This window comes from Dama dama, chromosome 22, assembly GCF_033118175.1.
Source record: "Dama dama isolate Ldn47 chromosome 22, ASM3311817v1, whole genome shotgun sequence".
Lineage (NCBI taxonomy): Eukaryota > Metazoa > Chordata > Mammalia > Artiodactyla > Cervidae > Dama > Dama dama.
This window is the reverse complement of record NC_083702.1, coordinates 35,056,817-35,081,376: the sequence shown is the minus strand read 5'-3', so window position 1 is coordinate 35,081,376 and position 24,560 is coordinate 35,056,817. Positions and strand designations below refer to the sequence as shown.

The 24,560-nt window shown below is 40.7% G+C and overlaps 1 protein-coding gene across 3 annotated transcripts in view; it reads left to right on the top strand.

The window, feature by feature from the left end:
- LMNTD1 (lamin tail domain containing 1) overlaps window positions 1-24,560 on the top strand; it is a 483,367-nt gene that overhangs the window by 104,349 nt on the left and 354,458 nt on the right. For 2 of the 3 annotated variants that reach the window (XM_061125156.1, XM_061125158.1), the window contains one exon: window positions 20,725-20,807. The exons of the other annotated variant lie outside the window; for it this stretch is intronic. The gene's annotated coding sequence lies outside the window, so the exon portion shown is untranslated. The remainder of the gene's footprint in view (window positions 1-20,724; window positions 20,808-24,560) is intronic. 3 annotated transcript variants of the gene reach the window in all.

Genomic DNA, 24,560 nt, shown 5'->3' with positions numbered 1-24,560 from the left:
CAGGTCACATCCTTCTTTTAAAAAATAACATAGAAGTAAAACAGGTTAAGATGAAAATACCCCTTTGTGCATGTGTGTTTATTCTCAAAGACTTTTCTATATACATGTGAACATATCAGGGCCAGGACTAGGGTAGGCAAGTGAGGCATCTAGGATGTATAATTTACACAGATACAGAGAGTTTTGTGCTGTAGGCATCTCACTCACTTCCTCCTGGGCCTGAAACATGTGCACATATATGTATGCAATTTTGTACAAATTTACAAATAATATACTTAAAATCAAAATGGGATCATAGTGTATGTGCATAACTTGCTTGATTCACTCAACAATATATGCCAAGCACCCTTCCTTGTGAATATATATAGATCTGTATCATTCATTCAAATATCTGCATAATATGTTGTAATTTGAATGTATTACAATGTATTCAATTCCCCCTCTATTGATGGATGCTTGTGTCACTTCCAGTTTTGGAGTCCTGCTCATCATATTGCAGTTTTATATATACATACAGTTTTGTGCATTTGTATATTTTGACTGAATAGATTATTGTCAGCAGTACAGTTGTACGTTCAACTAATATTCACATTTTAAAAGTTGATGAGAACTGACAACTTTACCTCTAAACTGCAGCAATGTCAAATCAAACTTTTGAAGATGATGGAAATGTTCTCTGCATAGTCCAAATATGGTAGCCACTAGCTACATGAGGTCACTGGGCACTTGGAATATTGCTAATGATACTGAAGAACTGAATTTAAATTTTATTCCATTTTAAATCTAAAATTTTTAATTGACTCTCTTTGGCTTTCTTGGCTTATGATCATTGGCTAGGGCATCTGTAAAAACATCTAACATAGCTGTGAACAAGCTGACTTTTCATGTTCTGAGCTTTAATTAGAATCCTTCATGTGCCTCGCCATGTTGTGACATTTGTTGTTGGTTTCTGATAGATGGTTTTCATCAGAGTAACAGAGACTGCTAGTGGGCTAACCCCAGAGATTCTGTGACCTCTAACTATGGGTGCTGGGAGAGCCAGTTACTTCCTCTGTTAAGGGGAAGTCTGTGGACATCTTAAGAGAGAGAACGTTTGAATCCTCTTAAGCAGGGATCCCCAGCCCCTGGTCTATGGCCTGTTAGGAAGAGGGCTCCGTGGCAGAAGGTAAATGGCAGGTGAGTGTGAAGAGTCATCTTCTGCTCCCCAGAGCTCACATTACCATCTGAACCATCCCCTGCCACCACAATCCGTTGAAAAATTGTCTCTCACGAAACCAGTCCCTGATGCCTAAAAGTTTGGGGACCACTGCTCTTAACAGTTAGGTGTCAGTGCGTATGTGAGTGCAGAGCTAGTTAAGAATTCTCCTTGCCTTGCATCCAATCTTAAATCTGTGGCAGCCCTCCTGATAATAGGCAACCAGCATGACAATGAAGAGCTGGCTGCGAAGCATGGTCAGAACACAAGGATGGAATGAGATGAATCCCAGGTTATATTTTTTACTCACTAGCCCAGTTCTGAGACTGTGTGCTTATGAAATTCTTATAAATCAAAAAAATTAATATAGCTTAAACCACCATTGGGCTTCCCTTGTGGCTCAGCTGGTAAAGAATCTGCCCACAATGCAGGAGACCTGGGTTCGATCCCTCGGTTGGGAAGATCCCCTGGAGAAGGGAAAGGCTACCCACTCCAGTATTCTGGCCTGGAGAATTCCATGGACTGTACAGTCCTAATAGAGCTTTGCCAAGAGAACGCATTGGTCATAGCAAACACCCTCTTCCAACAACACAAGAGAAGACTCTACCCATGGACATCACCAGATGGCCAACACTGAAATCAGATTGATTACATTATTTGCAGCCAAAGATGGAGTAGCTCCATACGGTCAGCAAAAATAGGACCGGGAGCTGATGGTGGCTCAGATCATGAACTCGTTATTGCCAAATGCAGACTTAAATTGAAGAAAGTGGGGAAAACCACTAGACTATGCAGGTATGACCTAAATCAAATCCCTTATGATTATACAGTGGAAGTGAGAAATAGACTTAAGGGACTAGATCTGATAGACAGAGTGCCTGATGAACTATGGATGGAGGTTCGTGACATTGTACAGGAGTCAGGGATCAAGACCATCCCCAAGAAAAAGAAATGAGAAAAAGGCAAAATGACTGTCTGAGGAGGCCTTGCAAATAGCTGTGAAGAGAAGCAAAAAGCAAAGGAGAAAAGGAAAGATATACCCATTTGAATGCAGAGTTCCAACGAATAGCAAGGAGAGATAAGAAAGCCTTCCTCAGTGATCAGTGCAAAGAAATAGAGGAACATAATAGAATGGGAAAGGCTAGATATCTCTTCAAGAAAATTAGAGATACCAAGGGAACATTTCATGCAAAGATGAGTTCAATGAAGGACAGAAATGGTATGGACCTAACAGAAGCAGAAGATATTAAGAATAGGTGGCAAGAATACACAGAAGAACTGTACAAAAAAGATCTTCATGACCCAGATAATCAAGATGGTGTGATCACTCCCCTAGAGCCAGGCATCCTGGAGTGTAAAGTCAAATGGGCCTTAGGAAGCATCACTACGAACAAAGCTAGTGGAGGTGATGGAATTCCAGTTGAGCTATTTCAAATCCTAAAAGATGATGCTGTGAACATGCTGCACTCAAAATGCCAGCAAATTTGGAAAACTCAGCAATGGCCACAGGCCTGGAAAAGGTCAGTTTTCATTCCAATCCCAAAGAAAGGCAATGGCAAATAATGCTCAAACTACCACACAATTGCACTCATCTCAGATGCTAGTAAATTAATGCTCAAAATTCTCCAAGCCAGGCTTCAGCAATATGTGAACTGTGAACTTTCAGGTGTTCAAGCTGGATTTAGAAAAGGCAGAGGAACCAGAGATCAAATTGCCAACATCCGCTGGATCAGCGAAAAAGCAAGAGAGTTCCAGAAAAACATCTATTTCTGCTTTATTGACTATGCCACAGCCTTTGACTGTGTGGATCACAATAAACTGTGGAAAATTCTGAAAGAAATGGGAATACCAGACCTCCTGACCTGCCTCTCGAGAAATCTGTATGCAGGTCAGGAAGCAACAGTTAGAACTGGGCATGGAACAACAGACTGCTTCCAAATAGGAAAAGGAGTACGTCAAGGCTGTATAGTGTCACCCTGCTTATTTAACTTATATGCAGAGTACCTCATGAGAAATGCTGGGCTGGATGAAGCACAAGCTGGAATCAAGATTGCTAGGAGAAATATCAATAACCACAGATATGCAGATGACACCACCCTTTGGGTAGAAAGTGAAGAAGAACTAAAGAGACTGTTGATGAAAGTGAAAGAGGAGAGTGGAAAAAGTTGGCTTAAAGCTCAACATTCAGAAAGCTAAGATCATGGCATCCGGTCCCATCACTTCATGGCAAATAGATGGGAAAACAGTGGAAACAGTGGCAGACTTTATTTTTTTGGGCTCCAAAATCACTGCAGATGGTGACTGCACCCATGAAATTAAAAGACGACTTACTCCTTGGAAGGAAAGTTATGACCAACCTAGATAGCGTATTAAAAAGCAGAAACATTACTTTGCCAACAAGGGTCCGTCTAGTCAAGGCTATGGTTTTTCCAGTAGTCATGTATGGATGTGAGAGTTGGACTATAAAGAAAGCTGAGCGCCGAAGAATTGATGCTTTTGAAGTGTGGTGTTGGAGAAGACTCTTGAGAGTCCCTTGGACTGCAAGGAGATCCAACCAGTCCATCCTAAAGGAGATGAGTCCTGAGTGTTCATTGGAAGGACTGATGTTGAAGCTGAAACTCCAGTCCTTTGGCCACCTGATGCGAAGAGCTGACTCATTTGAAAAGACCCTGATGCTGGGAAAGAGTCAAGGCAGGAGGAGAAGGGGACGACAGTGGATGAGATGGTTGGATGGCGTCACCGACTCAACGGACATGGGTTTGGGTAGACTCCGGGAGTTGGTGATGGACAGAGAGGCCTGGCGTGCTGTGGTTCATGGGGTCGCAAAGAGTCGGACACGACTGAGCGACTGAACTGACTGACAGGAGCCACCAGTCATAGAGTTTTCTGTTAGTGTCCACTGGAGTATTCTTTTTAAAAAAATATTTATTTTGGCTTCATCCAGTCTTACTTGCAGCACAAGGGCTCAGTAGTTGACCTGCATGGGCTTTAGCTGCCCTGCAGCATATGGGATCTTCATTCCCCAACCAGAGAAGTCCCTGGAGCATTCTTAACCAAGACTTCAAGTTAAGAACACCTTTTTTTTCTATTCCTAATTGTATAAGTATTATTAAAACCAGAAATGAGGGGACTTCCCTGGTGGTACAGTAACTGACTCTGCTCCCAATGCAGGAGGCCCAGGTGATCCATAGTGACTGCATCAATTTACATTCCTAACAACAGTGGGTGAGAGGTCCGTTTTCTCTACATCTTTCACCAACACTCCTTGTCTCTTGTCTCTTTGATAATCGCCACCATGATAGGTGTGAGGTGGTATCTCATTTTGATTTTCATTTCCCTAATGTTTAGTGACACTGAGCACATTTTCATATGTCTTTTGGCCATTGGTGTATTTTCCTTGGGAAAATGTCTGTTCAGGTCCTGTGCTCATTTTTATTTATTTGTGACTCTGTTGGATCTTAGTTGTGGCACACAAGCTGTCTAGTTATGACCTGTGGGCTTAGTTGCCCTGCAGCACGTGGGATCTTAGTTCCCTGACCAGGGATTGAACCCATGTCCCCTTCATTGGAAGACGGATTCCCAACCACTGGATCACCAGGAAAGTCCCTGTGACCATTTAAAAATCAGATTTTTTTTTTTCTTTCAGTATTGAGGTATATGAGCCCTCTGTATATTTTGGATATCAGTCCCTTACTGGATGCATCATTTGCAAATATTCTCCTGTTCAGTAGATTGCCTTTTGTTTTGTTGCTTGTTTCTTTGCTGATGTGAAAGCTTTTAGTTTTATGTAGTCTCATTTGCTTAATTTCACTTTTGTTTCTCTTGCCTGAAGAGACATAAAAAAAGTAAAAAATTGCTAAGTCCAGTATCAGAGAGATTAGTGCCTACGTTTGCTAGAAGTTTTGTGATTTCAGGTCTAACATTTCACTCTTAAATCTATTTTGAGTTTATTTTTGTATGTGGTCTAAGAATGAAATCCAGTTTCATTTTTTTTTGCACGTAGCTGTCCAGTTTTCACAACATCATGTTTTGAAGAGACTGTATTTTTTCCCAGTGGGTATTCTTAGCTCCTTTGTCACAAATCAATTGACTGTAAAAGTGTGGATTCATTTCTCAGCTCTCTGTTCTGTTCCATTGATCCGTGTATCTGTTTTTGTGCCAGTACCATAATGTTTTGATGATGGTAACTTTGTATTATAGTTCACACTGCCTAACCAAATGTTAACTCAATTCTTGGCATGGTGAGGAATTTAGCTGATGCGCTAGTTTAGAAAGATGATGTTAGTGTATATTTGTGATAATATTAAACTTACTATAGATCAAGAAAAACTACATTGATTTTATTTAAAAATTTTAAATTTTATGTTGGCGTATAGTTGATTGACAATGTTGTGTTAGTTTCAAGTATACAGCAACATGATTCAGTTACACATATGCATGTATCTGTTCTTTTTCAAATTCTTTTCCCATTTAGGTTATCACAGAATATTAAACAGAGTACCCTGTGCTATATGGCAAGTCCTTGTTGGTTATATTGAAAATAGCAGTGTGTACATGTCAATCCCAAACTCTCAGTCTATCCCTCCTGCCCACACTTCATCCCTGGTAACCACAAGTTCATTCTCTAAATCTGTGAGTCTGTTTCTGTTTTGTAAATAAGTTTACTTGTATCATTGATTTTTAGATTCTACATTAAGTGATATCATATGATATTTGTCTTTCTCTGTCTGACTTATTTCACTTAGTATGATAATCTCCAGGTTCATCTATGTTGCTGCAAATGGCATTATTTTACTCTTTTTAATGGCTGAGTAGTAGTCCATTATATATTTGTACCACATCTACTTTATCCGTGTATCTGTTGATGGACATTCAGGTTGCTTCCATGTCTTGGCTACTATAAACAGTGCTACAGTGAACACCAGCATGCATGTGTCCTTTAGAAGCATGGTTTTTCCTGGATATTGCCCAGAAGTGGGATTGCTGGATCATGTGGTAGCTCTATTTTTTGTTTCTTAAGGAACCTCCATAACGTTCTTCATAGTGGTTGTACCAACTTATATTCCCACCATCAGTGAAGGAGGGAGGATAAACTGCATTTTAAGACACCTCTTGCTTGTAACTGCATAGAAACCAATCAGTATGATCTTGTGATTCCAGCAAGAGGAGGTCTGGAGTATCATGAAGTCATGAGGATGCAGGATGCAAAGAGTTGGGGCAGGCAGGGGTGAAGGTGATGCCTCCAGGACCCTTCTCAGCTAGCTAGATCCCACCAATATATGAAAATAAGAGGAGATCAGTGAAGAAAGTGATGATTTACAGGGTAATGGAATTATACCATCATCGTTCTTCAGATCAAGTTCATAAAGCAAATGCAGGCAGGCATAGTTTCTGTGGTTGCTACCACTTGATTTGAAAGACATTTATTAAGAGAGTTATTTTGGCATAGAAAGAGCAAGAGATAACTTCTTAAAGGTTAAGACCATGTTTCTCCCTGATACAAATTGTATATCATAGTCTTTTACAACTGCAATTGCTACTCATGAAAAAGTTACTTTAGAAAGATGGTAAGTTGTTTAGATTTATTTTTGCTTTTAAAGTTACAGTGATGCATTAACTAATTAAAAGGGAACTTCAAAATCATTCTTTTACTCTATCTTATCTCCCTTGTCTATAGATCTATAATATACTCAGTCTTCATGTATAGTCTGTACTAGTTCAGACTCAAGATAGATTGATTCTACTGTACGCCTTAGAATATTCTGTGGCAGAGACAGCAATTTAGTGTGTATGTTATTTTCTTCACTTTATCTGTATTTAAAGTCTCACCAAATTTTTGTCTTCATCCTAGCTGTATTGAGTAAAAACGTAATCAAAGAAAGGCAGGTACTAAATCCCTGATGGTTACTGTTTGCTTTTTGTTTTTTAACAGAAATAGTCACAATCAAATCAGAATCAGAACATAAATCTGTTTCGCATAGATGTCTTAGCAGTATCTATAGCTTTTCAAACTATGTATCAAAGTAAATAGTCTTGGAATTTTTTTTTTAACATGTCCAAGGAATCTGAAGAATTTCTTTACCTTAAGCAGTTGAAGTAAATGGGAGTTTGTAGGCTTTTTGGCTGGGATTTTCTCAGTGGCCTCAAGGAAGATCTTTCTCATCCATCCTTCTATGATTAAATGTCAGGCATTTAGCGAGATGAGAAGCAGGCTGTCCACTCAGAATCACCATCTTACCAATCAGGAAGAGCTCCCAAGTTAAGGATCTCTGAGATTCCATACCAACAACAATAGGAAAGAAGTTGGTGCTACAGAGGGATCTGGATGCAGTCAGAAATGCAGAAAGATGCCCACAAATGAAAAGTAAGTCTGTAATTTCTAACACACGCTCTTGTGTATCTTCTTTGAAGGATTTTAAATGCTATTCAAGTTCCCTCAACTGTTTTCCTCCTCCAAGGTTGAATCACTGCTAACATTTACTGAAGGAAAGTGGATTCTTTTTCTTGGTCTTAAGAAAAATTGTTAAGTTTTTTCTCAGTCTCAGTGAAAGTGGTAATCATCCTAGTGGAGGAATTATGATTTAAATAATTCTGGGGAAATTGAGCTTTGTTTTGTGGTCCTGCTCTCTTCCACTTACTGTTTGATCTCAGTCACTTGTTAAGTCTCTGTCCACCAGTTTCCTGATCTACAAAACTGAGATAATAATAGTACCCCAAAGCATTGGAGAATCATTCCATATTGATGTAAGCATTGTTAAATACATATGCTGGAGTAGCCTTTCTACCTGGTGACTTTTAAGTATAAAATCTTTTGTCTGATAGGTGAAGGACAGTGACATCAACATTGGGCATTACTTCTGCACATGGGATTTGAGTTGCCTGTTGAGAAAAATGAGAACATGACCTTGACTTTAGACACATTAAATTTTATTTATGTGCGTAAAATATACAGTTACAAAGTTGTTTTCAGTCTTGAAAATTTATTGAGATATGCACTTTGTGTACTTTTAATGCATGATATCTATCTATAAAAAGTTAGAACAAAAATAAACAATTACTATGGCAATCCTACAATGCAGAATGTGAAAAAAATGAAGACATTTATAGCCCAGCTGAAATTAGAAATTAGAATTAATAGCTTCCCTTTTTTGGAACCACCACACTAAAAATAAAGTAAAAATCATCATAAATCACTACTAACCTGGTGCCCTTTCTAAAATCAGAATTGGTTCCCAAACTGGGTGAAAATATGTGCCTATTTATAGGACAACCAAAAGAAATGACTTACACTGTGTCTACACTATTTGAACTCCTAGAAAGTTTCAAGAAAATAAGTCTTCAGAGGAGTTTGCTAAATTAATCTCTGACCCACCAAAAGCAGGAGAGAGTTTTTCTTCTCACTCTAGCAGAAGAATTCTGGGACAGAATGGATGACTCTCTGCTTATCAGATGCCTCTCTCTGAACCGGGCATTGAGTTTAGGGGGATGAAGCTGTCACCTGGCTTGTGACATCACGGGGAATGAGAGCATTGTGACCCACAATCCCCAAGGCAGCATGTTTTGGGAAGATGGTTTCCTGGAAAGAAGTGAAGATAGGTGGACAGTGTCTACTTTTCTTTAGGTAGCATGTAGAGAAGTTTAGACATTCTCCTGCTTGATCACAATTTCCAAGTGGAGACCAGGAACTGATTTAAAGCTAACAGCTGCAATTTAGGCAGGACCAGTGAGGATAATGGCTAAGGGCAAGAGATGTGATAGGGAGTGATCTGATATCAGGATGTAGTGTCTACAGAAATGACTGACTCATTGACTGCAGAGGACCTGTGAACTACAGGGAAGATCCAGGGTCGCTACCTGCTACAGAGACAAGAAGAGAAGTCAGCTGAGGCAGAAGAAACTGATGAGTTCAGTTTTGGACATGATGAGCCATAGAAAAGAATAGTAAGTTGGGGAAACATAAGTAAAACCATACAATAAAATTTTTTTAAAAAACCTAGATTCATTCGACAAATCCAAAATTTACTTCACTGAAAACATTTACAGAAGGAAAAGAAAGAAAGGAGAATTCAGTAACTTGAGTTTCTTCTGGCAAAACAAGTTCATTGTGCAGCCTGCTTTATTTGGGTAATTGAAGCAACTTCGGTTTCTATTGAGAATATCTTTGTTCCACTACATTTTAATATTACTAAGAACACTGCTTTAAAGAATATAATTTTTTTCATTTCAAAGTAATCCATACCTTTTAGGGGCAATTTTAAAAAAGCAAAATAAAACAGTAAATCATATGCGGTAATAAATATCTTGACACAGCCCCATGTTTTCAGTTATCATAAATAACTTTTGCCATTATAAGAAACAGTCTTGCAATACTGAAAAAGATCACTGAAGAGAATTTATTTTGCATTTCAATACCTTGAGATAGCCACTGATAGTATTTTTGACTATGTTTTTATGCAGTTCACACATACACACATATACACATATAGATGCAAATTTATTTAAATAAGGTTCTATCACATATCCTTTTTAAAATCATCTGTATATTTTTTAAAACTTTTATTATTTATTTGTGTTTTATCCATGTCTTCCTTCTTTTATCATTTCTTTATTCTCTCTCCAAAACAACTTATGTTAATTATATATATACACTTAGTAAATCATATATTGAATATTTTGTAAATATGTTTATTTGTGTGTTTGTCATGTATGATATCAAAATATGGAGGAGTCAGTCATTGCTTTGACATTGTTTTCAAAATCTAGGGTCATATTATAGACACTTTTTTTTTTTTTTTTAATTAAGGGGCTTTACCCCGGAAATACATTGTGAAAATCCCCCCAAGTCAGTTGCATCAGGTATCATGTAAGTGTGTCTTAGCTACTTGTTTTCTGTAAGACCTTGTATCTCATAGCATACAGCAGGGACTTGAGAATGAATATGCTGATATTATCAATAGTTTGAAGCCAAGCTCTTGAGAATAAAAATATCTGGGCTGAGCAATTTGTCAAAGCTCATTTATGTGAAGCATGGAGTGACTGAACTCAATACTTCTTGAGATTAATAATACTTTTACTCCCATTTCACACATGAAGAAAATGAGGTACATAGACTAAGACATAACTTTTCCAAGAACACAAAACCTGTGCATTACAAGCCCCTACACTCCAGTCTCACAGATGCCAACCAAATGGTGGTTTTGTCAAGTAAATGGTAACCATGATAAAAATCAACATGCCCTTCTTGTAATGGGGTAATTTATCTTGAGGACTCACACCACAGTCTGTGCCTGGAACTTTTCATGCTTCTGCCATGGTCACAGTTTTCCTCTTTAGTGGTCTTCTGTGATAAGTAGTGGACATCTGCTTTCCCATTCCATCTGCAGAGGACTTGAATGAGACACAATGAGGGTAAGTTATTTGATCCAATGACATACAAGAAGTCAGCCAAGGAAAGAGACCAAAGAAACAGTTCTGTTGATCCCCAGGCTAGAATTCTGCCTCCCAATAAAATCTGAATTCTGGAAAACCCCACACAGCTTAAGTTTTCTTATAAACGTGAATCTCAGTACTTCTTTAATTAATGGCTTTAAGGGGTGCTTGGTCTGGAGCTGGGACATAGCTGGGAAGGCAGAGCCAGGCCGCATCTCTCCTGAGCTGGGTGTGCTGTGCTGATCGCCTGCATCCGTCTCGCAGAGAGCCTGTTGAAAGGCAGAGCCTGGGTCCACGCCCTGAATCAGAAATCTGGCTGAGGGAGCCTGGAATTTAGGGGATGGACTCTGTGGTATACACTTTTAATAAACATGCCAGATAACTTTCATACGTACAAATATTTGAGAAAAACTGCCCTTCAAAAGTCCCTTTTGGGCATCTTGGCTTGGTGGGAAAGGCAGCCATTTACTGCCACTACTGGCTCTTGGGGAGTTACTTAAATTCCCATAATGATAAGGTGGGGGTAACAGTGCTTATTAACACATAGGATTATTGTTAAATTAAAAGTAATGTATATAAAGATTCTGGCACCCAGAGAGTAAATGCCATTCAGCCTAAATTAGTCCTAGTAAGAGCCTCTTTGAAGGTATTCTAGAAACCATCAGTTCAGTTCAGACACTCAGTCGTGTCTGACTCTTTGCAACCCCATGGACTGCAGCACGCCAGGCCTCCCTGTCCATCACCAACTCCCAGAGTTTACTCAAACTCACGTCCATTGAGTCGGTGATGCCATCCAACTATCTCATCTTCTGTTGTCCCCTTCTCCTCCTGCCTTCAATCTTTCCCAGCACTGGGGTCTTTTCAAATGAGTCACTTCTTCGCATCAGGTGGCCAAAGGATTGGAGTTTCAGCTTCAGCATCAGTCCTTCCAATGAATATTCAGGACCAATCTCCTTTAGGATGGACTGGTTGGATCTCCTTGCTGTTCAAGGAACTCTCAAGACTCTTCTCCAGCACCTCAGTTCAAAAGCATGGATTCTTTGGCACTCAGCTTTCTTTATAGTCCAACTCTTTGATTCGTACATGACTACTGGAAAAACCATAGCTTTGACTAGACGGACCTTTGTTGGCAAAGCAATGTCTCTGCTTTTTAATATGCTGTCCAGGTTGCTGATAACTTTTCTTCCAAGGAGTAAGTGTCTTTTAATTTCATGGCTGCAATCACCATCTGCAGTGATTTTGGAGCCTAAAATCACTTTCACTTTCATCAAGAGGCTCTTTAGTTCTTTTTCACTTTCTGCCATAAAGGTGGTATCATCTGAGGTATTGATTCTGAGGTTATTGATATTTCTCCCGGCAATCATGATTCCAACTTGTTTTGCATCCAGTCCAGCATTTCTCAGAACCTGGTTAATTTCATGCGGTTTTCAGTTGGGAAAGAATTTTTTAAAAATCAATTTTATATTTATTTATTTATGCGGCTGTATGGGTTCTTAGTTGCGGCGTGTGAACTCTTAGTTGTGGTCCGTGGGATCTAGTTCCCTAAACAGCATTTAAACCTAGGCCCCCTGCTTTGGGAGTGCTGAGTCTTAGCCACTGGACCACCAGGGAAGCCCCCAGAAAAGAATTTTGAAGAAAGGAAGTTAGGAACCCAATGATACACAGTGACTAACCCCTAAAGAAGGTCAGGATTCTCAAAAGCCCCGCTGAGTGAAGCAGCATCACTCCCTCATTCTTTAGGAACAGATGGATGGGTAATGTAGTGGGAGGCTGAGCCAGGCAGAGGATGGAGCAGAGGGGGACAGTTGTGAAGCATATGCAGATGGGGCGGTACTGTTCAGATAATGGTGATAAAACTATATTGAAGTTGTTGCCAAAAGGTGAAGCAGTGATGCCAAGACAAACTGGAAAACAGCAGCACACATGCAGGCCTCTTGGGAAAAGATTAGGCTGTGCCAAATCAGGAAAAGCAAAACAAACTGCAGGATCGTCATGAGTTATAACTTTGTAAGTGCATGTGATAGAAAAAAAAAAAAATCCATATGTTTTCTCAAAAAGAGAAGCAAACAAAAAGTGAAATTTAGAAGCAGTTTTGATAATAATGTGAAAATTTTATCAGGAGAGCTCAACTCGGAGTAAGTCACAATCTTCCTTAGCTTTAGAGATCTCAACTCTGAAAAGGATAAGCAATTGCTTCTTAAGGCCTGTTTCAGTGAGAAGCTGCCCCGATTCCATAATAACATGATAAAATGCTGGCTTTTACCTAACTTTGTGTAAGTCCTATCTGAATTAGGAGTTTTAACAAAAGATCACTTCCTTTTGGTAGTTTCCTTTGTTATGCAGCTTGCTTTATGTTTTCTTATGTATTGTTCCTTTCTGAAAAGACCAAGTTAATCAAATCCTGGAGTGAAAATATGGACAGTTATCATTTCTGAGTGCTTGGGCTTAAACTAAACCTAAGCTTAGTTAACTTAGCCTGGGCGCTTAGTTAAGTCCTAATGGTAAATGTTCTTATGATGCCCATTTTAGTTACGAGGAAATAAAATAGCTGGCAAAATCACCAAGTTGGTAGGGTCTGAGGGGGGATTGGACCCATGCCTCAGACTATGCACTAATTACAATTTGGAGAGAGAGAAGGACCGTGCCTTGTTGTTTGATGTAAAGAATTTAGGAGGAAAGGTCTTGATTCTCTCAGTGACTGGAGAAACACTGCTTGTGTTAGATTCTGTTATACATCCACTCCTGTATTTGCCATGCTTTCTATTCCTGAAATCATCCCCTCAGAGACCCCAAGGGTAGCTAGCATTACAGCAATGAAATGAGCCATCTGTCACTGAATGTTTTGGCTACAAAGCTTTATTTTGGATCCAGTAGGTGAGAGAAAGATCTGACAGGGCTTCTGCAGGGTGAAGTCCAGGGCAAAGGTCTGGTAATGACTTTGCTGGTGAATGAAACCCTTCACTTCCACCCCCCGAAGGGCTTCCACCTGCCTGCTCTCCAAGTTTATTTTGATGATCTTGGAAATATTAGGAGGAAATGGTTCTGTCTACTGTCATACTGCTTCACTTTTGTTATCTGGAATGAAGGAGAACTTCCCTGATGATGTAAATGGAAAAGAAACAAAATATTTTAAATGGTGATAAGACGATTTTCAGCCTGTGGCCAAGAATACTTCGAATATTCTTTATTTTTTAAAATTAAAAGATCATGCTTTCATGTAGATTCCCAAAATTTATTTCTGAAGCAAAGTTTTCTGCTTTGGCAAAGATTCCACATTAAACAAAAAAGCATGGAATTTCACAAGTCTGTGTCTCAGCTTAGGAAACCAAGATAGGTAACAGTTTTAAAAAATTGAATACAGGAAGAAAACTTTATTATACTTGCATGAATTTAGCAATTACTAATCAAAACCTGTTTTTTTTACTAACCAGAAAAGAAAAACAAACAAACAAAAAAAATCACTTCCTGATACTGGCTTCAGAAATGGGCTTGAATCTACAGGAACCAGGGACTGTACTCACCAGGAAGCTAGCTATAAACAACTTTTGTTCCAGTCATACAGAAAAAGGCACCTCAGAATTCTCCTGTTAACTTCTCAGCTTCTAACAGCATGGCTGGCAATTTACCAATCATAAACCTGGGCTCATCTTTGATAACTTCATAGGTTTGGGCATTTGGGCAACATATAGGAATTAAATTGGTTTAGGATATCTGTCTAGAACACCGCAATACCATGATCACCATCATCCCTGGGCAAATAGTTTATAAAGCACTTTAACACTTGTTGGTACCTTTTTGATCACCTGCAAGGGTACAGAATCTAGGAGAGATAAGATTGACCCAAACATAAAGCAGACACAAGTAAGCAATTGAGTAAAATAAATAATAAGTGATTGATTTTTATCATATGTCAATGGAAGAACAATGTGCATCGCTTGGTTTCTTGGTTTCTTTAAGATACTTCCTTGGAGTGTTAAGAGTATGCCATTTAAACTTTGAAAAATTTCATGGCTAGAAATTTAGACTTGGTTCTCAATATTATTTCTAACTGCTTCTCCCTGTGCTTACAATATGTTTATCTTTCAAGAATATGATAAACCTAACAATATTTTTATTAATTCTACTTGCTAACTGTGGCCGCCCTGGTCGTTCAGATGGTAAAAAATCTGCCTCCAATGCAGGAGACCTGGGTTCGATCCCTAGGTTGGGAAGAACCCCTGGAGAAGGGAATGGCAATCTACTCCAGTATTCTTGCCTAGAGAAATCCACTGACAGAGGAACTTGGGGAGCTACAGTCCATGGGGTCGCAGAGTCAGGCACAACTGAGCAACTAACACTTTCACTTTCAAGTGTGGTGGACAGAGGCTTAAATTGGTCCCCCAAGATTCCATGCCCCCAAGTCTCTGGAACCTGTGAAAGTGGTGTTTTGTATGGCAGTTAACCTTTAGAAAGAGAGGTTATCCAGGTAGGCCTAATCTAATCGCTGGAACCCTTAAAAGCAGAGAGCTTTGTCTTGCTGATGAGTTTCAAGGCAGGAGAAGGATTTCATATACTAATGCTGGCTCCACAATGGAGGGGTCATGTGATGAGGAATGTAGGTGGTCTCGAGAAGCTGAGAGCAGCCTGGGCTAAACAGCCAGCCATAAGATGGAGGCCTCTGCACTTGGTAACAAGGTGCTGAGTTCTGCCCATGGTCTGAATGTATTTGTGAACAGAGTCCTCGCTGGAGTATCTGTATAAGAGCTCCTCCCAGCTGACACTTTGACTTTGGCCTTGTGGGACCCTAAGCAGAGAACCCAGCCAAAACCTTGAGACTTTCACCTTACAGAACTGCATGCTGATAAAAGAATGTTGCTTTACTTTGCTAGTTTTTGGCAATTTGTCACCCAGCAGTAGATAAATGTGTTATCTGTTATGTCTAGACAAATGGGACTCCTGGCTGAATGATGGAATAAATGAACCTCATCTAAGCTTTCATTCTAAATTTCCATGATCCTGTGGCTTCATCCTCCCTGACATTTCTTCATCAGCATTCATTCTACTTAGTTGGGCACAGGAGTATGATTCGGCTTCAGTGTGCAGCTCTCTGACAGCCTGGAATGAATGAGGCTGCACTTAATTGGGAATCAGCTGATGTAGGATTTGGCTGCTGAAGTCAGGTTCACCTGCTCCCCTGTGCAGGGAAATCACCCAGATGGTACAACTTTGCCTCAACTGTCACTCACTCCTAGAAACTTTCATTTTGTTGTTGTGGTTGTGGTTTGGTCACTCAGGCATATCCGACTCTTTGTGACCCCATGGACTGCAGAACACCAGGCTTCCCTGTCCTTCACCATCTCCCAGAGCTTGCTCAAACTCATGTCCATTGAGTTGGTGATGCCATCCAACCACCTTGTCCTCTATCATACCTTTCTCCTCCTACCTTCAATCTTTCCCAGCATCAGGGTCTTTTCTAATACAGGGATAAAATGTTAAAAAAAAAAAAAAAAAAAGCAGATTCATTACAGGTTGTTAAGATTGGGCTGCTGCAGATGGGGAAAAAAAAAAAAAAACTCTCAGTCTTAAAATCAGGCAGATTCTGAAAAGGTACCTGGGGTGCAGCGCTCGCTACTGTTCCTCTTGGACAGATGTTCTGGAGAGCTTGTGCTGCGTATATATTCATGAGGGAGCTGCCACAGGGTACAAGGAGAGGCAAATCCAGCTAATTCTAGAAGGATGTCCCACCTTCCCTTCAGAACTGGGACTGTAAAGCCTTTTAAAAACATGAACAGAAGCAAAATGACCTGCTTTATGTTTTATCTTCCTTCTCTCCTCGTCCTGAGTATGAAAAGAGGCAAGAGTCCAAGCAGCAATCTTCGGGCCTGATAAGCTAATGTCAGTGTTACCCTTAAGTGTGCGTGGAAGGACACAACCCCCCTCTACTGGCTAAGAACCAAGGTGGAGCCATGAGTTCCTTATCTTATCAGAAAATTAGATTCTTCTCATCTCAAAAATAGGGAACACAATGCTTACCTCCTAGGGCTGTCATGAGAGTTAAGGGTAAATAAACTGTGTGGAAAGACTTCAGCACTCTGCCCAGCAGTGGTAAAGGCTCCCCATGGAGCAGGTTTTGTTGTTATTTTCACTTCCTGCTTCTCTGGAAAAGGCACCAGCAGTGTGTGCCTGGAGCATATTGTTAATTCCTGGGATGGCTCTTGCAGCTTAGCATTTTAAGTTTTAGCTTCCAGTTAGCAATGGCCAGGCAGCAGGAGAATTACAGGGCCCTCTGATGCTGGATGGTGATTAACTTAGTTAAAATGTGCCAAGCACTTTCAAATATAGCACTGATTTAGGAGCTGCATTTAGAAATGATCCTGATAGATGTATGGCATTCTGTACACAAAGTTATATCTTTGGACATACACACCTAGCCGATAATCATTAGTTGTAATATAGGTCTTTATAGAGAGAATAGAGCCTTATAGCAGGATTTTGAAGATAACTAATGTCTGTTATCAGATTTTATAGTTTGTAAAGTGTTCTGTAGCAGTTATTGTAATAGTCCTTTAGGTTACAATAAAGTATCATCATTGTCATGGTTATCTCCATTATACAAATGATAACATTAAGACTGAGGAAGGCAAAGTGACCCACCCAAAGTTTTTCTTTAAATTCCTAGGGAATAAGATTGTTATTTTCTCTCTAAATGTCTTTCTGAAGGGCAGCTTATTCCAAGAAGTTATTGATATACTCAATTATGAAAAGACTCTTTTAACTCGTTTATGCCACCAGGAAACCAAAGTAGAGATTATCTCTGTATAACACAGTGATTTATAACATTCTCAATTGGCTATCAAGACAGGTAAATTAAGAAATCAAAGTTAGAAACCTTCAGTGTACTTGTACCTAAGAATATAGTTGAGAAATGGGGTAATATTATATTTGTGATAATTAAAAAGATGGTAGAACCATGCAATACGTTTCCCAGGCAGTTCTATTTCTCCCTTTATTCATTCACAACATAAATTTTGAGAAAATGTTTTGTCATTTACTTTCATTTCTAATTGTATATCTCTGGTCCTGGGAAAGTAAACTTCTTGTCTGTAAATTCAGAGATTTGAAAAAAATTCTGGAGTCATAGCCACTCAGAAGCTCGTTTATAACAGCTCCGTAAACTCAGCCTTGTGAAATCACTTCATACAGATCTATCCCTTCATCTGCTTTCTTTCCTCTGTCTACATTTTGGAACAGGTGGAATCTCGGTAATAAAACCACTAAAGTCAATGTTACTATAAACATTGCAGGAAAAGAAGTCACAGGCTGACCCTCTGGAGAGTATGTTTGAGGAAGAGGTAACCTTACCCCATTTCCTTGGTGATACTGTTAGAAATGACAGATTGCTTATGTGATCAAGATGTTTGTATTTTGCCCCCCACCAACTAACCAGCCGTTGCTTTTCTTCCAATAATTACCCAAGCCTCAGTGTTTTATGTGGTTCCCAAAACACAGGGCCTTGGGCAGTTGTCTGCAATTTGCCGTAGGTTGCTTGGCATTAATGCACATGTTCTTATTTCTATGACAACCGTAGTTCTACATGTATAACTCTGGTGCAGTTTAGAACGATGCTGCTGAATTCTGTGGACTTCTGCCTTGAGGAAATGAGATGTAGATCATCTGACAGTAAAATCAAAAGAAATCTATCCCCTGGAGAAAAGCATATGCCTTTTAGGTGGAAGTAACCATCGGCAGGGCTTCCTTGCTGGCTCAGTGGTAAAGAATCCACCTGCAACGCAGGAGACACAAATTGGATTCCTGGGTCAGGGAGACTCCCCTGGAGGAGGGCATGGCACCCCACTCGAGTATTCTTGCCTGGAGAATCCCATGGACAGAGGAGCCTGGTGGGCTGCAGTCCATGGGGTCACAGAGACGGACACGACTGAAGTGAGTTAGCAGGAGCATAGTCATCAGCTGGGGGATCCCTTTCCCTTGAGGTTGGGCAAGGATGGGGAATAGTTTCAGAGCATTCTGATTTGCAGGAGGAAAATGGGTCCACAGAGGAGGCTGTCGCTGGGGTGGGGGAGCTGGGATACGTGCAGTGGGGGAGGGATCCTCAGAGACGCTGAGCTGTCAGCAGACCTTTTGCTCCTTGGTCTGTTCCTCTCACTCAGGTTGTTGTATATTTTGATGATATCAGAGCGTCTGAGTGAATGAGGAGTTTTGGTCCCTGTGATGACGTAGGGAAATGTACTGTGTCCCAGGTGTTAGTCTGGGGCTGATGAGGATCAGGGAATTGCCTGACCGCTGCCAAATATCAGTCAAGAGGACTGAGCATCCAGCGAGGCAGGAGCAAGTGGCCAGGACTGTCTCTTAAGTGGATGGAAGGGCAGGGGGCTGCCTCAGTGGCTGGTCCAGATCAGTTCACATGGAGCAGGGTGTGAAATGGGATTTTTCCTGTTGCATCATGGGGGGGATTAAAGGCACCAGGTACTTCACATTCTGCATTTACAGTGACAGCAGCAGGAGGGCCAGCTACCACCTCCAGGGTGGAGTGAGAGGAGGCAGGGCTGAGAAGCAGCCGGTAACCAACCACCTTCCCTACTCTCTCCTGCCCCCAGCTAAGACCCCCAAGTTAACATGGGGGGACGAGGAGATAAAATGCTGTCTTAAAAAGGGTGTTATGCTTGTGCAGAAAAGTTATTATTTCTGCAAATACACATTATCACCTCCCGAGAGACAGGGAAGGGAGATCCCAAGATCGTTGCCAAGAAAGTTTGCAGAGGTGGGGATAGGGGTAGGTGGAATGAGGGTGGAGAGAAGGTGGGGGTGGATGGGGTAAAGGTGGGGGTGGTGGAGTGGGGTGGGGTGGTGGAGTGGGGGTGGGGAGGGGAGGGGAAGAGGTACCTGAACTCTTCTGCTCTCTCCAGCACCCCCTCCACCCCCCACCCCCTCCTCAGGGAGGAGTAAGAGTAAGGATCTCTCCTTTGAAATTTGAGACCCTTTGGGCCTGCTGAGCTTAGCGCTCTGGGGACCTGGAGAAAGGTCAGCAAAGAGAGGCTGGGACAGCAGGTCTCCCAGACACACTGGCGCTCCCAACATCTGGGATGAGGAGGAGATGTGAACTGAGTCAGAGTCGGCTGGGTTCTTTTCTGAAAGAGGAGTTCTCTGAAGCAAGAGGCTGGGGCGCTGATGGCCCATGGAGGGAGCTGAGAGTGAGTGAGTGGTCTCCTTCCAAATCTAGAAAACTTGCCATGGAAGGGTTGGCCTTGCAGAAAACCCCGTGTGTTTCCAGGTCAATGTTTGACTCCCTGACACACAGGTGACGCCAAAGCCAGTCATTCTGGGCCAGAGGAACAGCAGCCACAACAGTCTGACTCAGTCAGGGGGCAAGTCCGGAGGCCCACTTCTTCATTTTCTCGGGACTCCGTCTCTGGGGGAGACAGCGTGGAGAAGAGGAGGGCAGGGAGTCCTGCTCAGGTGAGAGACTCCCATGTCCCTGGGACCCACCACCATTCCCACCACAAACGGTCCTGTGCAGACAGCCCAGCGGGGCTAAGGAGGCGAAAGGAGCAATACTTGAATCCAGCAACGCTGGGGTTTTCAAACCAGTAGCACTGCATCTTTCTTTCTTTCATTATTTCTTTTTTTCCCCTTGCTTTCCTTCCTTCCTTTCTTTCTTCCCTGGGTCTTCCTTGCTGTGCACGGGCTTTCTTTAATTGTGGCAAGTGGGGGCTGCTCTCAAGTTGTGGTACACGAGCTTCTCATTGCAGTGGCTTCTCTTGTTGAGGAGCTTGGGCTGTAAAGCACGCAGGCTTCAGTAGTTGCGATGCTTCTACTGCTTCAGTTTAGTTGTTAGATGCTTCAGTTTAGTTGTTCCTCGACACGTGGAATCTTTCCAAACCAGGGATCAAACCTTTGTCCCCTGCGTTGGCAAGTGGGCTTCTAACCACTGGACCACCACGGAAGTCCCTACTACATCCTAAACACTGGGATTAGACTATTCTAATAAGTAAAAGAGCTGAAAGCATTTTTAAGGGAGTTGATAAGCAAGGGGGAAAGGAGAGCATTGACAGAAATGTTTGGAGGCCGTTGCTTATTGGAAGAAATTCTTTGTTTCCACACAGAGCAAATGGAGGTTCTTCAGTAAACTGGAGCTGATCTGACTGGGCAGACTCTGGAGCGTCAAGAATACGGTGCATCAAGCAAAGTGAGTGCTTCCAACAAGGGAGGGAGAGAAAGAAAAGGAGAAGAAATAGATGGCGGGAGGGAGGCAGGCAGTATAGCTCTTTCTTGGCTTCTCCCAAGTGGAGGGTTGTTGAAACTTCAGTAATGAATTTGAGAAGCTGCCCTTAATGGCATCTGAGTGGAGAGGGTGTTCTTCAATCTGTTGTGCTACGTCTAATCCTTGCCTAATAACCAAAACCAGTGGCTGCTCCCTTTCATAATTGCCATTTAAGTGTCTTTTCTTTGAACTGAACATGCATAGTTTGATGCATGTTTGATGCATAGTTTGAACACGCATAGTTTGGTGCATAGATTGAACATGCATAGTTCCTTTCATCAGCAAAATCTTTCATTTTTACTCCCCTTCCTTTGCTCTCAGAAATGTCTTCCCTTTGACTTTTTAAAAAAAGTATTTTAACAGGCATTATTTTCTAAGTCTTTCATTTCCCTTCATGCACATAAGTTATCTGTTGATTTCATGCCCTGGATGTTAGAAGCAGTGGCTAAATCAATACTACTGAATACATTTGCAAGAGAAAAGAATTTTTAAACAAGTTTTCCTAGGCATGAAAATAGATGAACTGGTAGGATAGATTATTCCTCTCATTTCTAGAAAACAGAATAGTTATAGATTCTTTTCACTAAAGCAGAAGGAGTTTATTTCTTGCCATTCTTTATACTGTTTGATGCCAAGAGACTAAGGCAATGTCTGTAGTTATTTGGACAAACTGTTGCCACTGAGATTGCCTACTTTTTTTTATTAAAAAAAATACTTTTTCTCTTTTCTTAATCAAGGAAATTTTATCCCACCTCCTACTTCCAACCTGGCTAAATGTAATTGTCAAGTTGCCAAATAAGTGACCTTTAAATTGAGAGTTTTATTGAAACAATCAACATAGACGGCTGCTGCCATCCCTGTATGAAGGGTCACAAATACATCACCTTGAATGCTCGAAGGAACTTTCTGGAAGGGTATAAATTTTACTCCCACATGCTTTTGATTTTATAGGAGACCATAACTTCTGGAATTCCTAATAAAGAAGAAAAAAAGGGTTATTTTTAGTGGATGCTTTTAGAAGAAACAATTTGACATATTCTGCCAGCAGCCTTAGAGGCCGTGCAGGTGCCTTGTAAATATCCAGGTTTAGCCGATGTCAGGAACACATTTATTGCTTTGATACTATTAATAATGCAGACATTTACTATCCGGTATGACTCCATAGGAGAGCTCACATCAAGCACACTTAGATCACAGGATCTAAGAAAAGCTGACTTTGGGGTATACTTGAAAGAACAAAGCCATGAGGTACGCTGTAGGCTGCGGATTAATGACTGTTCATGGATATCAGAGGTTTTTATTTTTTTTCTGCTCAAGATCTTCTTAAGCAAAATGAAACAAGTCAGTTTTTGACTTTTATATATGTGTATATATATACACATATATAATCATTTTCAGAGAAGTTCAGCATGTTTTAAAACTATTGCTTTCTAGATTCCTTTTCCATAGACTTCCCCTCCACCCCCCTACCCCCCCCCCCCCCCCCCCCCGCCCCCACATACACATCAGAGCTTTCCCTAGTGGCTCAGATGGTAAAAAACCTGCCTACAGTGCAGGAGACCCAGGTTCAATCCCTGGGTCAGGAAGATCTTCTGGAGAGGGAATGGCAACCCACTCCAGTATTGTTGCCTGGAGAATCCCGTGGACAGAGGAGCCTGGCAGGTTACAGTCCATGGGGTCGCAAAGAGACACGGCTGAGCGACGGATGCTTTGACTTTTCAGTGAAGGTATTTTGTTAAACAACAACTTTAATGACACATTTGCAGTGAGTCACTAAATTGTTCAAAGGGATTCTTTTTTCTCTTCTTTACTTTTGGATATTCTGTATGGGTTTGCTTACTAGTGTCTAATCCTCGTCCAGAAATATTCACTCTCCAGTCTAATGGTAAGGACTGTGAGAGTAACCTCAGGCCACAGTGCCAGACTTCTTTGCTCCTGACTAAAGAAAGTTAAAAAAAAAACAAAAACTATATACCTTTCAGTCATTTTATAATTGAGATCTATAAATTTTTTAATTATGTTTAAATTTTTTTTTTGTTACTAGGAGATAGAAAGTATTGAACATCTTGTAAAACAAAATGAGGATTGATTGTAGTTGGATAAATATTTCACAATATAGTTTGATGAAATACATTTTAATATTTTAATTACTTTACAAAATAAAGCACACTGAACAGCAAAGAAGGCATGTAAAATTTATAGCCATGGGGGTTTTTCAAAGTATCTTAAAATTTTTGGTAGTCCTGCAAAGCACTCCAACTATGATAAAAAGAATCAGTGTCTCTGATACATTTCCTCAATTGTTCTGAATTCAGAAAAATTATGGGCTAAAATACCACCTTTTTTAAAGAGAAGTTTCTTTTTATTTCCTTTTTTATTTTTAATTGAAGTATAGTTGATTTACAATGTTGTGTTTATTTTTAAAATTTTTGGCCACACCCTGTGGCATGCGGGATCTTAGCTCCCCGACCAGGAATTGAACTTAAAATTATTTGTGTATAAAAACTCTTTAAGAATTTGCAAAGTCCAATATAAAGACCAATTATCTAGGCAGTATCTTCCGTTGTCTCTTACAGATCTCTTATGATTTTACAGGGCACCAAGGATGTGACTCTTACTCTGTTCTGAGTCCTTGGTTTCCTTATTGGAGTCAGGCTGACTAATAAACAAACATGTGAATAGTGACAATGTCAGGATTCAATGGCATGCTGGTAAATGTTTAACAACTGGTTCTTGAGGGGAAAAGGAAGCCTGATTTATAGCTTTTGCCCATTTCTGTGATGTAAATACTCCCACCATGGTCTATTTCAAGCTACAGCATGACGTCATCTGCCTTGCAAAATTCCTGAAATTAACAGTCAGCTCTCAGGCTCTCCTGAGCTGGTCCAAGCCAGTTGTAGCACATCAGCATGTCATGATTTATTCACTCTTCTGTTCTGATCAGTCAGCTTGAAGGTCAGTAGGTTTGTAATCCCCCAGTATTTTTCAGTATCGTTGTTATTCAATCACTAAGTCATGTCCGACTCTTTGTGACCCCGTGGACTGCAGCATGCCAAGCTTCCCTGTCCTTCAACATTTCCAGAATTTGCTCAAACTCATGTCCATTGAGTCAGTGATGCCATCCACCCATCTCACCCTCTGTCGCCCCCTTCTCCTGTCCTCAATTTTTCCCAGCATTAAGGTCTTTTCCAATAAGTCAGCTCTTCGAATCAGGTCGCCAAAGAATTAGAGCTTCAGCTTCAACATCAGTCCTTCCAATGAATATTCAGGGTTGATTTTCCTTAGGATTGACTGGTTTGATCTCCTTGCAGTCCAAGGGACTTTCAAGAATCTTCTCCGGCACCATAATTCAAAGAATTAATTCTTTGGCGCTCAGCCTTCTTTATGGTCCAACTCTCACATCTGTATATGACTACTGGAAAAACCATAACTTGGACTATACAGACCTTGGTCAGCAAAGGGTTGTCTCTGCTTTTTAATATTCTGTCTAGGTTTGTCATAGCTTTTCTCCCAAGGAGCAACAGTCTTTTAATTTCATGGCTATACTCACCATCCACAGTGATTTTGGAGCCCAAGAAAATAAAAGCTGTCACTGTTTCCACTTTTTCCCCATGTATTTGCCATGAAGTGATGAGACCAGATGCCACAATCTCAGTTTTTTGAATGTGGAGTTTTAAG